Raw genomic sequence first — 13,436 nt, 5'->3', positions numbered from 1 at the left:
TGCATAGCTGGTGATACAGAAGGCTAAGAATTTGAATTCTATCTCTGCCTGCACTCTGACCTGTCATCTCAATGACATCCCTATTACAGATGAATTGTACTCCTAAATGGATTGAGTAAATGCTCCTTTTCTTGACAAGAAATAGACAGGCAGAGGCTTCAAGAAGAATACTTGCTCCTGGTGGGGCTTGAACTCATAACCTTGTCATCTAATTGCTGTATTCTGCTGTATAAGTACAACACGCTAACAGATTGCACCACAGATCCATCAACAACACTCACTGATCACCATATTTATGCAGAAACTGGAATGTACGATATTCGAAAAAGTCAAAAATAATATAGAGGTACCTGGCTAGCTCAGTCGGTAGAGCATGAGACTCTTAATCTCAGGGTCGTGGGTTCGAGCCCCACGTTAGGTGATTATTTTCTCTGCCGAAGCACCAACTCACTTCGCAAACAACCATCCGCTTGGAATTTTGAGGAGGCTTGCCACCCTGCATAGCTGGTGATACAGAAGGCTAAGAATTTGAATTCTATCTCTGCCTGCACTCTGACCTGTCATCTCAATGACATCCCTATTACAGATGAATTGTACTCCTAAATGGATTGAGTAAATGCTCCTTTTCTTGACAAGAAATAGACAGGCAGAGGCTTCAAGAAGAATACTTGCTCCTGGTGGGGCTTGAACTCATAACCTTGTCATCTAATTGCTGTATTCTGCTGTATAAGTACAACACGCTAACAGATTGCACCACAGGATCCATCAACAACACTCACTGATCACCATATTTATCAGAAACTGGAATGTACTATTTTCGAAAAAGTCAAAAATAATATAGAGGTACCTGGCTAGCTCAGTCGGTAGAGCATGAGACTCTTAATCTCAGGGTCGTGGGTTCGAGCCCCACGTTAGGTGATTATTTTCTCTGCCGAAACACCAACTCACTTCGCAAACAACCATCCGCTTGGAATTTTGAGGAGGCTTGCCACCCTGCATAGCTGGTGATACAGAAGGCTAAGAATTTGAATTCTATCTCTGCCTGCACTCTGACCTGTCATCTCAATGACATCCCTATTACAGATGAATTGTACTCCTAAATGGATTGAGTAAATGCTCCTTTTCTTGACAAGAAATAGACAGGCAGAGGCTTCAAGAAGAATACTTGCTCCTGGTGGGGCTTGAACTCATAACCTTGTCATCTAATTGCTGTATTCTGCTGTATAAGTACAACACGCTAACAGATTGCACCACAGGATCCATCAACAACACTCACTGATCACCATATTTATCAGAAACTGGAATGTACTATTTTCGAAAAAGTCAAAATAATATAGAGGTACCTGGCTAGCTCAGTCGGTAGAGCATGAGACTCTTAATCTCAGGGTCGTGGGTTCGAGCCCCACGTTAGGTGATTATTTTCTCTGCCGAAACACCAACTCACTTCGCAAACAACCATCCGCTTGGAATTTCGAGGAGGCTTGCCACCCTGCATAGCTGGTGATACAGAAGGCTAAGAATTTGAATTCTATCTCTGCCTGCACTCTGACCTGTCATCTCAATGACATCCCTATTACAGATGAATTGTACTCCTAAATGGATTGAGTAAATGCTCCTTTTCTTGACAAGAAATAGACAGGCAGAGGCTTCAAGAAGAATACTTGCTCCTGGTGGGGCTTGAACTCATAACCTTGTCATCTAATTGCTGTATTCTGCTGTATAAGTACAACACGCTAACAGATTGCACCACAGCATCCATCAACAACACTCACTGATCACCATATTTATCAGAAACTGGAATGTACTATTTTCGAAAAAGTCAAAAATAATATAGAGGTACCTGGCTAGCTCAGTCGGTAGAGCATGAGACTCTTAATCTCAGGGTCGTGGGTTCGAGCCCCACGTTAGGTGATTATTTTCTCTGCCGAAACACCAACTCACTTCGCAAACAACCATCCGCTTGGAATTTCGAGGCAGGCTTGCCACCCTGCATAGCTGGTGATACAGAAGGCTAAGAATTTGAATTCTATCTCTGCCTGCACTCTGACCTGTCATCTCAATGACATCCCTATTACAGATGAATTGTACTCCTAAATGGATTGAGTAAATGCTCCTTTTCTTGACAAGAAATAGACAGGCAGAGGCTTCAAGAAGAATACTTGCTCCTGGTGGGGCTTGAACTCATAACCTTGTCATCTAATTGCTGTATTCTGCTGTATAAGTACAACACGCTAACAGATTGCACCACAGGATCCATCAACAACACTCACTGATCACCATATTTATCAGAAACTGGAATGTACTATTTTCGAAAAAGTCAAAAATAATATAGAGGTACCTGGCTAGCTCAGTCGGTAGAGCATGAGACTCTTAATCTCAGGGTCGTGGGTTCGAGCCCCACGTTAGGTGATTATTTTCTCTGCCGAAACACCAACTCACTTCGCAAACAACCATCGCTTGGAATTTTGAGGAGTCTTGCCACCCTGCATAGCTGGTGATACAGAAGGCTAAGAATTTGAATTCTATCTCTGCCTGCACTCTGACCTGTCATCTCAATGACATCCCTATTACAGATGAATTGTACTCCTAAATGGATTGAGTAAATGCTCCTTTTCTTGACAAGAAATAGACAGGCAGAGGCTTCAAGAAGAATACTTGCTCCTGGTGGGGCTTGAACTCATAACCTTGTCATCTAATTGCTGTATTCTGCTGTATAAGTACAACACGCTAACAGATTGCACCACAGGATCCATCAACAACACTCACTGATCACCATATTTATCAGAAACTGGAATGTACTATTTTCGAAAAAGTCAAAAATAATATAGAGGTACCTGGCTAGCTCAGTCGGTAGAGCATGAGACTCTTAATCTCAGGGTCGTGGGTTCGAGCCCCACGTTAGGTGATTATTTTCTCTGCCGAAACACCAACTCACTTCGCAAACAACCATCGCTTGGAATTTTGAGGAGTCTTGCCACCCTGCATAGCTGGTGATACAGAAGGCTAAGAATTTGAATTCTATCTCTGCCTGCACTCTGACCTGTCATCTCAATGACATCCCTATTACAGATGAATTGTACTCCTAAATGGATTGAGTAAATGCTCCTTTTCTTGACAAGAAATAGACAGGCAGAGGCTTCAAGAAGAATACTTGCTCCTGGTGGGGCTTGAACTCATAACCTTGTCATCTAATTGCTGTATTCTGCTGTATAAGTACAACACGCTAACAGATTGCACCACAGCATCCATCAACAACACTCACTGATCACCATATTTATCAGAAACTGGAATGTACTATTTTCGAAAAAGTCAAAATAATATAGAGGTACCTGGCTAGCTCAGTCGGTAGAGCATGAGACTCTTAATCTCAGGGTCGTGGGTTCGAGCCCCACGTTAGGTGATTATTTTCTCTGCCGAAACACCAACTCACTTCGCAAACAACCATCCGCTTGGAATTTCGAGCAGGCTTGCCACCCTGCATAGCTGGTGATACAGAAGGCTAAGAATTTGAATTCTATCTCTGCCTGCACTCTGACCTGTCATCTCAATGACATCCCCATTACAGATGAATTGTACTCCTAAATGGATTGAGTAAATGCTCCTTTTCTTGACAAGAAATAGACAGGCAGAGGCTTCAAGAAGAATACTTGCTCCTGGTGGGGCTTGAACTCATAACCTTGTCATCTAATTGCTGTATTCTGCTGTATAAGTACAACACGCTAACAGATTGCACCACATGATCCATCAACAACACTCACTGATCACCATATTTATCAGAAACTGGAATGTACTATTTTCGAAAAAGTCAAAAATAATATAGAGGTACCTGGCTAGCTCAGTCGGTAGAGCATGAGACTCTTAATCTCAGGGTCGTGTGTTCGAGCCCCACGTTAGGTGATTATTTTCTCTGCCGAAACACCAACTCACTTCGCAAACAACCATCGGCTTGGAATTTTGAGGAGTCTTGCCACCCTGCATAGCTGGTGATACAGAAGGCTAAGAATTTGAATTCTATCTCTGCCTGCACTCTGACCTGTCATCTCAATGACATCCCTATTACAGATTAATTGTACTCCTAAATGGTTTGAGTAAATTCTCCTTTTCTTGACAAGAAATAGACAGGCAGAGACTTCAAGAAGAATACTTGCTCCTGGTGGGGCTTGAACTCATAACCTTGTCATCTAATTGCTGTATTCTGCTGTATAAGTACAACACGCTAACAGATTGCACCACAGGATCCATCAACAACACTCACTGATCACCATATTTATCAGAAACTGGAATGTACTATTTTCGAAAAAGTCAAAAATAATATAGAGATACCTGGCTAGCTCAGTCGGTAGAGCATGAGACTCTTAATCTCAGGGTCGTGGGTTCGAGCCCCACGTTAGGTGATTATTTTCTCTGCCGAAACACCAACTCACTTCGCAAACAACCATCTGCTTGGAATTTTGAGGAGTCTTGCCACCCTGCATAGCTGGTGATACAGAAGGCTAATAATTTGAATTCTATCTCTGCCTGCACTCTGACCTGTCATCTCAATGACATCCCTATTACAGATGAATTGTACTCCTAAATGGATTGAGTAAATGCTCCTTTTCTTGACAAGAAATAGACAGGCAGAGGCTTCAAGAAGAATACTTGCTCCTGGTGGGGCTTGAACTCATAACCTTGTCATCTAATTGCTGTATACTGCTGTATAAGTACAACACGCTAACAGATTGCACCACAGCATCCATCAACAACACTCACTGATCACCATATTTATCAGAAACTGGAATGTACTATTTTCGAAAAAGTCAATAATAATATAGAGGTACCTGGCTAGCTCAGTCGGTAGAGCATGAGACTCTTAATCTCAGGGTCGTGGGTTCGAGCCCCACGTTAGGTGATTATTTTCTCTGCCGAAACACCAACTCACTTCGCAAACAACCATCCGCTTGGAATTTCGAGCAGGCTTGCCACCCTGCATAGCTGGTGATACAGAAGGCTAAGAATTTGAATTCTATCTCTGCCTGCACTCTGACCTGTCATCTCAATGACATCCCCATTACAGATGAATTGTACTCCTAAATGGATTGAGTAAATGCTCCTTTTCTTGACAAGAAATAGACAGGCAGAGGCTTCAAGAAGAATACTTGCTCCTGGTGGGGCTTGAACTCATAACCTTGTCATCTAATTGCTGTATTCTGCTGTATAAGTACAACACGCTAACAGATTGCACCACATGATCCATCAACAACACTCACTGATCACCATATTTATCAGAAACTGGAATGTACTATTTTCGAAAAAGTCAAAAATAATATAGAGGTACCTTGCTAGCTCAGTCGGTAGAGCATGAGACTCTTAATCTCAGGGTTGTGTGTTCGAGCCCCACGTTAGGTGATTATTTTCTCTGCCGAAACACCAACTCACTTCGCAAACAACCATCGGCTTGGAATTTTGAGGAGTCTTGCCACCCTGCATAGCTGGTGATACAGAAGGCTAAGAATTTGAATTCTATCTCTGCCTGCACTCTGACCTGTCATCTCAATGACATCCCTATTACAGATTAATTGTACTCCTAAATGTTTTGAGTAAATTCTCCTTTTCTTGACAAGAAATAGACAGGCAGAGACTTCAAGAAGAATACTTGCTCCTGGTGGGGCTTGAACTCATAACCTTGTCATCTAATTGCTGTATTCTGCTGTATAAGTACAACACGCTAACAGATTGCACCACAGGATCCATCAACAACACTCACTGATCACCATATTTATCAGAAACTGGAATGTACTATTTTCGAAAAAGTCAAAAATAATATAGAGATACCTGGCTAGCTCAGTCGGTAGAGCATGAGACTCTTAATCTCAGGGTCGTGGGTTCGAGCCCCACGTTAGGTGATTATTTTCTCTGCCGAAACACCAACTCACTTCGCAAACAACCATCTGCTTGGAATTTTGAGGAGTCTTGCCACCCTGCATAGCTGGTGATACAGAAGGCTAATAATTTGAATTCTATCTCTGCCTGCACTCTGACCTGTCATCTCAATGACATCCCTATTACAGATGAATTGTACTCCTAAATGGATTGAGTAAATGCTCCTTTTCTTGACAAGAAATAGACAGGCAGAGGCTTCAAGAAGAATACTTGCTCCTGGTGGGGCTTGAACTCATAACCTTGTCATCTAATTGCTGTATACTGCTGTATAAGTACAACACGCTAACAGATTGCACCACAGCATCCATCAACAACACTCACTGATCACCATATTTATCAGAAACTGGAATGTACTATTTTCGAAAAAGTCAATAATAATATAGAGGTACCTGGCTAGCTCAGTCGGTAGAGCATGAGACTCTTAATCTCAGGGTCGTGGGTTCGAGCCCCACGTTAGGTGATTATTTTCTCTGCCGAAACACCAACTCACTTCGCAAACAACCATCTGCTTGGAATTTTGAGGAGTCTTGCCACCCTGCATAGCTGGTGATACAGAAGGCTAAGAATTTGAATTCTATCTCTGCCTGCACTCTGACCTGTCATCTCAATGACATCCCTATTACAGATGAATTGTACTCCTAAATGGATTGAGTAAATGCTCCTTTTCTTGACAAGAAATAGACAGGCAGAGGCTTCAAGAAGAATACTTGCTCCTGGTGGGGCTTGAACTCATAACCTTGTCATCTAATTGCTGTATTCTGCTGTATAAGTACAACACGCTAACAGATTGCACCACATGATCCATCAACAACACTCACTGATCACCATATTTATCAGAAACTGGAATGTACTATTTTCGAAAAAGTCAAAAATAATATAGAGGTACCTGGCTAGCTCAGTCGGTAGAGCATGAGACTCTTAATCTCAGGGTCGTGGGTTCGAGCCCCACGTTAGGTGATTATTTTCTCTGCCGAAACACCAACTCACTTCGCAAACAACCATCTGCTTGGAATTTTGAGGAGTCTTGCCACCCTGCATAGCTGGTGATACAGAAGGCTAAGAATTTGAATTCTATCTCTGCCTGCACTCTGACCTGTCATCTCAATGACATCCCTATTACAGATGAATTGTACTCCTAAATGGATTGAGTAAATGCTCCTTTTCTTGACAAGAAATAGACAGGCAGAGGCTTCAAGAAGAATACTTGCTCCTGGTGGGGCTTGAACTCATAACCTTGTCATCTAATTGCTGTATTCTGCTGTATAAGTACAACACGCTAACAGATTGCACCACAGCATCCATCAACAACACTCACTGATCACCATATTTATCAGAAACTGGAATGTACTATTTTCGAAAAAGTCAAAATAATATAGAGGTACCTGGCTAGCTCAGTCGGTAGAGCATGAGACTCTTAATCTCAGGGTCGTGGGTTCGAGCCCCACGTTAGGTGATTATTTTCTCTGCCGAAACACCAACTCACTTCGCAAACAACCATCCGCTTGGAATTTCGAGCAGGCTTGCCACCCTGCATAGCTGGTGATACAGAAGGCTAAGAATTTGAATTCTATCTCTGCCTGCACTCTGACCTGTCATCTCAATGACATCCCTATTACAGATGAATTGTACTCCTAAATGGATTGAGTAAATGCTCCTTTTCTTGACAAGAAATAGACAGGCAGAGGCTTCAAGAAGAATACTTGCTCCTGGTGGGGCTTGAACTCATAACCTTGTCATCTAATTGCTGTATTCTGCTGTATAAGTACAACACGCTAACAGATTGCACCACATGATCCATCAACAACACTCACTGATCACCATATTTATCAGAAACTGGAATGTACTATTTTCGAAAAAGTCAAAAATAATATAGAGGTACCTGGCTAGCTCAGTCGGTAGAGCATGAGACTCTTAATCTCAGGGTCGTGGGTTCGAGCCCCACGTTAGGTGATTATTTTCTCTGCCGAAACACCAACTCACTTCGCAAACAACCATCTGCTTGGAATTTTGAGGAGTCTTGCCACCCTGCATAGCTGGTGATACAGAAGGCTAAGAATTTGAATTCTATCTCTGCCTGCACTCTGACCTGTCATCTCAATGACATCCCTATTACAGATGAATTGTACTCCTAAATGGATTGAGTAAATGCTCCTTTTCTTGACAAGAAATAGACAGGCAGAGGCTTCAAGAAGAATACTTGCTCCTGGTGGGGCTTGAACTCATAACCTTGTCATCTAATTGCTGTATTCTGCTGTATAAGTACAACACGCTAACAGATTGCACCACAGGATCCATCAACAACACTCACTGATCACCATATTTATCAGAAACTGGAATGTACTATTTTCGAAAAAGTCAAAAATAATATAGAGGATACCTGGCTAGCTCAGTCGGTAGAGCATGAGACTCTTAATCTCAGGGTCGTGGGTTCGAGCCCCACGTTAGGTGATTATTTTCTCTGCCGAAACACCAACTCACTTCGCAAACAACCATCTGCTTGGAATTTTGAGGAGTCTTGCCACCCTGCATAGCTGGTGATACAGAAGGCTAAGAATTTGAATTCTATCTCTGCCTGCACTCTGACCTGTCATCTCAATGACATCCCTATTACAGATGAATTGTACTCCTAAATGGATTGAGTAAATGCTCCTTTTCTTGACAAGAAATAGACAGGCAGAGGCTTCAAGAAGAATACTTGCTCCTGGTGGGGCTTGAACTCATAACCTTGTCATCTAATTGCTGTATTCTGCTGTATAAGTACAACACGCTAACAGATTGCACCACAGCATCCATCAACAACACTCACTGATCACCATATTTATCAGAAACTGGAATGTACTATTTTCGAAAAAGTCAAAATAATATAGAGGTACCTGGCTAGCTCAGTCGGTAGAGCATGAGACTCTTAATCTCAGGGTCGTGGGTTCGAGCCCCACGTTAGGTGATTATTTTCTCTGCCGAAACACCAACTCACTTCGCAAACAACCATCCGCTTGGAATTTTGAGGAGTCTTGCCACCCTGCATAGCTGGTGATACAGAAGGCTAAGAATTTGAATTCTATCTCTGCCTGCACTCTGACCTGTCATCTCAATGACATCCCTATTACAGATGAATTGTACTCCTAAATGGATTGAGTAAATGCTCCTTTTCTTGACAAGAAATAGACAGGCAGAGGCTTCAAGAAGAATACTTGCTCCTGGTGGGGCTTGAACTCATAACCTTGTCATCTAATTGCTGTATTCTGCTGTATAAGTACAACACGCTAACAGATTGCACCACATGATCCATCAACAACACTCACTGATCACCATATTTATCAGAAACTGGAATGTACTATTTTCGAAAAAGTCAAAAATAATATAGAGGTACCTTGCTAGCTCAGTCGGTAGAGCATGAGACTCTTAATCTCAGGGTTGTGTGTTCGAGCCCCACGTTAGGTGATTATTTTCTCTGCCGAAACACCAACTCACTTCGCAAACAACCATCGGCTTGGAATTTTGAGGAGTCTTGCCACCCTGCATAGCTGGTGATACAGAAGGCTAAGAATTTGAATTCTATCTCTGCCTGCACTCTGACCTGTCATCTCAATGACATCCCTATTACAGATTAATTGTACTCCTAAATGGATTGAGTAAATTCTCCTTTTCTTGACAAGAAATAGACAGGCAGAGACTTCAAGAAGAATACTTGCTCCTGGTGGGGCTTGAACTCATAACCTTGTCATCTAATTGCTGTATTCTGCTGTATAAGTACAACACGCTAACAGATTGCACCACAGGATCCATCAACAACACTCACTGATCACCATATTTATCAGAAACTGGAATGTACTATTTTCGAAAAAGTCAAAAATAATATAGAGATACCTGGCTAGCTCAGTCGGTAGAGCATGAGACTCTTAATCTCAGGGTCGTGGGTTCGAGCCCCACGTTAGGTGATTATTTTCTCTGCCGAAACACCAACTCACTTCGCAAACAACCATCTGCTTGGAATTTTGAGGAGTCTTGCCACCCTGCATAGCTGGTGATACAGAAGGCTAATAATTTGAATTCTATCTCTGCCTGCACTCTGACCTGTCATCTCAATGACATCCCTATTACAGATGAATTGTACTCCTAAATGGATTGAGTAAATGCTCCTTTTCTTGACAAGAAATAGACAGGCAGAGGCTTCAAGAAGAATACTTGCTCCTGGTGGGGCTTGAACTCATAACCTTGTCATCTAATTGCTGTATACTGCTGTATAAGTACAACACGCTAACAGATTGCACCACAGCATCCATCAACAACACTCACTGATCACCATATTTATCAGAAACTGGAATGTACTATTTTCGAAAAGGTCAATAATAATATAGAGGTACCTGGCTAGCTCAGTCGGTAGAGCATGAGACTCTTAATCTCAGGGTCGTGGGTTCGAGCCCCACGTTAGGTGATTATTTTCTCTGCCGAAACACCAACTCACTTCGCAAACAACCATCCGCTTGGAATTTCGAGCAGGCTTGCCACCCTGCATAGCTGGTGATACAGAAGGCTAAGAATTTGAATTCTATCTCTGCCTGCACTCTGACCTGTCATCTCAATGACATCCCCATTACAGATGAATTGTACTCCTAAATGGATTGAGTAAATGCTCCTTTTCTTGACAAGAAATAGACAGGCAGAGGCTTCAAGAAGAATACTTGCTCCTGGTGGGGCTTGAACTCATAACCTTGTCATCTAATTGCTGTATTCTGCTGTATAAGTACAACACGCTAACAGATTGCACCACATGATCCATCAACAACACTCACTGATCACCATATTTATCAGAAACTGGAATGTACTATTTTCGAAAAAGTCAAAAATAATATAGAGGTACCTTGCTAGCTCAGTCGGTAGAGCATGAGACTCTTAATCTCAGGGTTGTGTGTTCGAGCCCCACGTTAGGTGATTATTTTCTCTGCCGAAACACCAACTCACTTCGCAAACAACCATCGGCTTGGAATTTTGAGGAGTCTTGCCACCCTGCATAGCTGGTGATACAGAAGGCTAAGAATTTGAATTCTATCTCTGCCTGCACTCTGACCTGTCATCTCAATGACATCCCTATTACAGATGAATTGTACTCCTAAATGGATTGAGTAAATGCTCCTTTTCTTGACAAGAAATAGACAGGCAGAGGCTTCAAGAAGAATACTTGCTCCTGGTGGGGCTTGAACTCATAACCTTGTCATCTAATTGCTGTATTCTGCTGTATAAGTACAACACGCTAACAGATTGCACCACAGGATCCATCAACAACACTCACTGATCACCATATTTATCAGAAACTGGAATGTACTATTTTCGAAAAAGTCAAAAATAATATAGAGATACCTGGCTAGCTCAGTCGGTAGAGCATGAGACTCTTAATCTCAGGGTCGTGGGTTCGAGCCCCACGTTAGGTGATTATTTTCTCTGCCGAAACACCAACTCACTTCGCAAACAACCATCCGCTTGGAATTTCGAGCAGGCTTGCCACCCTGCATAGCTGGTGATACAGAAGGCTAAGAATTTGAATTCTATCTCTGCCTGCACTCTGACCTGTCATCTCAATGACATCCCTATTACAGATGAATTGTACTCCTAAATGGATTGAGTAAATGCTCCTTTTCTTGACAAGAAATAGACAGGCAGAGGCTTCAAGAAGAATACTTGCTCCTGGTGGGGCTTGAACTCATAACCTTGTCATCTAATTGCTGTATTCTGCTGTATAAGTACAACACGCTAACAGATTGCACCACAGCATCCATCAACAACACTCACTGATCACCATATTTATCAGAAACTGGAATGTACTATTTTCGAAAAAGTCAAAAATAATATAGAGGTACCTGGCTAGCTCAGTCGGTAGAGCATGAGACTCTTAATCTCAGGGTCGTGGGTTCGAGCCCCACGTTAGGTGATTATTTTCTCTGCCGAAACACCAACTCACTTCGCAAACAACCATCGCTTGGAATTTTGAGGAGTCTTGCCACCCTGCATAGCTGGTGATACAGAAGGCTAAGAATTTGAATTCTATCTCTGCCTGCACTCTGACCTGTCATCTCAATGACATCCCTATTACAGATGAATTGTACTCCTAAATGGATTGAGTAAATGCTCCTTTTCTTGACAAGAAATAGACAGGCAGAGGCTTCAAGAAGAATACTTGCTCCTGGTGGGGCTTGAACTCATAACCTTGTCATCTAATTGCTGTATTCTGCTGTATAAGTACAACACGCTAACAGATTGCACCACAGGATCCATCAACAACACTCACTGATCACCATATTTATCAGAAACTGGAATGTACTATTTTCGAAAAAGTCAAAAATAATATAGAGGTACCTGGCTAGCTCAGTCGGTAGAGCATGAGACTCTTAATCTCAGGGTCGTGGGTTCGAGCCCCACGTTAGGTGATTATTTTCTCTGCCGAAACACCAACTCACTTCGCAAACAACCATCCGCTTGGAATTTTGAGGAGTCTTGCCACCCTGCATAGCTGGTGATACAGAAGGCTAAGAATTTGAATTCTATCTCTGCCTGCACTCTGACCTGTCATCTCAATGACATCCCTATTACAGATGAATTGTACTCCTAAATGGATTGAGTAAATGCTCCTTTTCTTGACAAGAAATAGACAGGCAGAGGCTTCAAGAAGAATACTTGCTCCTGGTGGGGCTTGAACTCATAACCTTGTCATCTAATTGCTGTATTCTGCTGTATAAGTACAACACGCTAACAGATTGCACCACAGCATCCATCAACAACACTCACTGATCACCATATTTATCAGAAACTGGAATGTACTATTTTCGAAAAAGTCAAAATAATATAGAGGTACCTGGCTAGCTCAGTCGGTAGAGCATGAGACTCTTAATCTCAGGGTCGTGGGTTCGAGCCCCACGTTAGGTGATTATTTTCTCTGCCGAAACACCAACTCACTTCGCAAACAACCATCTGCTTGGAATTTTGAGGAGTCTTGCCACCCTGCATAGCTGGTGATACAGAAGGCTAAGAATTTGAATTCTATCTCTGCCTGCACTCTGACCTGTCATCTCAATGACATCCCTATTACAGATGAATTGTACTCCTAAATGGATTGAGTAAATGCTCCTTTTCTTGACAAGAAATAGACAGGCAGAGGCTTCAAGAAGAATACTTGCTCCTGGTGGGGCTTGAACTCATAACCTTGTCATCTAATTGCTGTATTCTGCTGTATAAGTACAACACGCTAACAGATTGCACCACAGGATCCATCAACAACACTCACTGATCACCATATTTATCAGAAACTGGAATGTACTATTTTCGAAAAAGTCAAAAATAATATAGAGGTACCTGGCTAGCTCAGTCGGTAGAGCATGAGACTCTTAATCTCAGGGTCGTGGGTTCGAGCCCCACGTTAGGTGATTATTTTCTCTGCCGAAACACCAACTCACTTCGCAAACAACCATCGCTTGGAATTTTGAGGAGTCTTGCCACCCTGCATAGCTGGTGATACAGAAGGC

General features: G+C 42.3%; 27 non-coding genes across 27 annotated transcripts; all 27 read left to right on the top strand.

The window, feature by feature from the left end:
- Positions 1-348: 348 nt before the first annotated feature.
- On the top strand, positions 349-421 carry trnak-cuu (transfer RNA lysine (anticodon CUU)). The gene has a single exon. It is a non-coding gene; the product is annotated as a tRNA-Lys (tRNA).
- A 424-nt stretch (positions 422-845) lies between these two features.
- On the top strand, positions 846-918 carry trnak-cuu (transfer RNA lysine (anticodon CUU)). The gene has a single exon. It is a non-coding gene; the product is annotated as a tRNA-Lys (tRNA).
- Positions 919-1,341: 423 nt separating this feature from the next.
- On the top strand, positions 1,342-1,414 carry trnak-cuu (transfer RNA lysine (anticodon CUU)). Its single transcript has one exon. It is a non-coding gene; the product is annotated as a tRNA-Lys (tRNA).
- A 424-nt stretch (positions 1,415-1,838) lies between these two features.
- trnak-cuu (transfer RNA lysine (anticodon CUU)) lies at positions 1,839-1,911 on the top strand. The gene has a single exon. It is a non-coding gene; the product is annotated as a tRNA-Lys (tRNA).
- A 425-nt stretch (positions 1,912-2,336) lies between these two features.
- On the top strand, positions 2,337-2,409 carry trnak-cuu (transfer RNA lysine (anticodon CUU)). Its single transcript has one exon. It is a non-coding gene; the product is annotated as a tRNA-Lys (tRNA).
- A 423-nt stretch (positions 2,410-2,832) lies between these two features.
- On the top strand, positions 2,833-2,905 carry trnak-cuu (transfer RNA lysine (anticodon CUU)). The gene has a single exon. It is a non-coding gene; the product is annotated as a tRNA-Lys (tRNA).
- Positions 2,906-3,327: 422 nt separating this feature from the next.
- On the top strand, positions 3,328-3,400 carry trnak-cuu (transfer RNA lysine (anticodon CUU)). The gene has a single exon. It is a non-coding gene; the product is annotated as a tRNA-Lys (tRNA).
- A 424-nt stretch (positions 3,401-3,824) lies between these two features.
- Positions 3,825-3,897, top strand: trnak-cuu (transfer RNA lysine (anticodon CUU)). The gene has a single exon. It is a non-coding gene; the product is annotated as a tRNA-Lys (tRNA).
- A 424-nt stretch (positions 3,898-4,321) lies between these two features.
- trnak-cuu (transfer RNA lysine (anticodon CUU)) lies at positions 4,322-4,394 on the top strand. The gene has a single exon. It is a non-coding gene; the product is annotated as a tRNA-Lys (tRNA).
- A 424-nt stretch (positions 4,395-4,818) lies between these two features.
- On the top strand, positions 4,819-4,891 carry trnak-cuu (transfer RNA lysine (anticodon CUU)). The gene has a single exon. It is a non-coding gene; the product is annotated as a tRNA-Lys (tRNA).
- Positions 4,892-5,315: 424 nt separating this feature from the next.
- On the top strand, positions 5,316-5,388 carry trnak-cuu (transfer RNA lysine (anticodon CUU)). The gene has a single exon. It is a non-coding gene; the product is annotated as a tRNA-Lys (tRNA).
- Positions 5,389-5,812: 424 nt separating this feature from the next.
- Positions 5,813-5,885, top strand: trnak-cuu (transfer RNA lysine (anticodon CUU)). The gene has a single exon. It is a non-coding gene; the product is annotated as a tRNA-Lys (tRNA).
- Positions 5,886-6,309: 424 nt separating this feature from the next.
- Positions 6,310-6,382, top strand: trnak-cuu (transfer RNA lysine (anticodon CUU)). Its single transcript has one exon. It is a non-coding gene; the product is annotated as a tRNA-Lys (tRNA).
- A 424-nt stretch (positions 6,383-6,806) lies between these two features.
- Positions 6,807-6,879, top strand: trnak-cuu (transfer RNA lysine (anticodon CUU)). Its single transcript has one exon. It is a non-coding gene; the product is annotated as a tRNA-Lys (tRNA).
- Positions 6,880-7,302: 423 nt separating this feature from the next.
- On the top strand, positions 7,303-7,375 carry trnak-cuu (transfer RNA lysine (anticodon CUU)). The gene has a single exon. It is a non-coding gene; the product is annotated as a tRNA-Lys (tRNA).
- Positions 7,376-7,799: 424 nt separating this feature from the next.
- trnak-cuu (transfer RNA lysine (anticodon CUU)) lies at positions 7,800-7,872 on the top strand. Its single transcript has one exon. It is a non-coding gene; the product is annotated as a tRNA-Lys (tRNA).
- Positions 7,873-8,297: 425 nt separating this feature from the next.
- trnak-cuu (transfer RNA lysine (anticodon CUU)) lies at positions 8,298-8,370 on the top strand. Its single transcript has one exon. It is a non-coding gene; the product is annotated as a tRNA-Lys (tRNA).
- Positions 8,371-8,793: 423 nt separating this feature from the next.
- trnak-cuu (transfer RNA lysine (anticodon CUU)) lies at positions 8,794-8,866 on the top strand. The gene has a single exon. It is a non-coding gene; the product is annotated as a tRNA-Lys (tRNA).
- Positions 8,867-9,290: 424 nt separating this feature from the next.
- On the top strand, positions 9,291-9,363 carry trnak-cuu (transfer RNA lysine (anticodon CUU)). Its single transcript has one exon. It is a non-coding gene; the product is annotated as a tRNA-Lys (tRNA).
- A 424-nt stretch (positions 9,364-9,787) lies between these two features.
- Positions 9,788-9,860, top strand: trnak-cuu (transfer RNA lysine (anticodon CUU)). The gene has a single exon. It is a non-coding gene; the product is annotated as a tRNA-Lys (tRNA).
- Positions 9,861-10,284: 424 nt separating this feature from the next.
- On the top strand, positions 10,285-10,357 carry trnak-cuu (transfer RNA lysine (anticodon CUU)). The gene has a single exon. It is a non-coding gene; the product is annotated as a tRNA-Lys (tRNA).
- A 424-nt stretch (positions 10,358-10,781) lies between these two features.
- On the top strand, positions 10,782-10,854 carry trnak-cuu (transfer RNA lysine (anticodon CUU)). Its single transcript has one exon. It is a non-coding gene; the product is annotated as a tRNA-Lys (tRNA).
- Positions 10,855-11,278: 424 nt separating this feature from the next.
- trnak-cuu (transfer RNA lysine (anticodon CUU)) lies at positions 11,279-11,351 on the top strand. Its single transcript has one exon. It is a non-coding gene; the product is annotated as a tRNA-Lys (tRNA).
- A 424-nt stretch (positions 11,352-11,775) lies between these two features.
- trnak-cuu (transfer RNA lysine (anticodon CUU)) lies at positions 11,776-11,848 on the top strand. The gene has a single exon. It is a non-coding gene; the product is annotated as a tRNA-Lys (tRNA).
- Positions 11,849-12,271: 423 nt separating this feature from the next.
- On the top strand, positions 12,272-12,344 carry trnak-cuu (transfer RNA lysine (anticodon CUU)). Its single transcript has one exon. It is a non-coding gene; the product is annotated as a tRNA-Lys (tRNA).
- A 423-nt stretch (positions 12,345-12,767) lies between these two features.
- Positions 12,768-12,840, top strand: trnak-cuu (transfer RNA lysine (anticodon CUU)). The gene has a single exon. It is a non-coding gene; the product is annotated as a tRNA-Lys (tRNA).
- A 424-nt stretch (positions 12,841-13,264) lies between these two features.
- Positions 13,265-13,337, top strand: trnak-cuu (transfer RNA lysine (anticodon CUU)). Its single transcript has one exon. It is a non-coding gene; the product is annotated as a tRNA-Lys (tRNA).
- Positions 13,338-13,436: the final 99 nt, after the last annotated feature.

Source organism: Oncorhynchus kisutch, unplaced genomic scaffold (genome assembly GCF_002021735.2).
Source record: "Oncorhynchus kisutch isolate 150728-3 unplaced genomic scaffold, Okis_V2 scaffold647, whole genome shotgun sequence".
NCBI lineage: Eukaryota > Metazoa > Chordata > Actinopteri > Salmoniformes > Salmonidae > Oncorhynchus > Oncorhynchus kisutch.
Note: the sequence above shows the minus strand (reverse complement) of the source record. Positions and strands in the feature narration are given on the sequence as shown.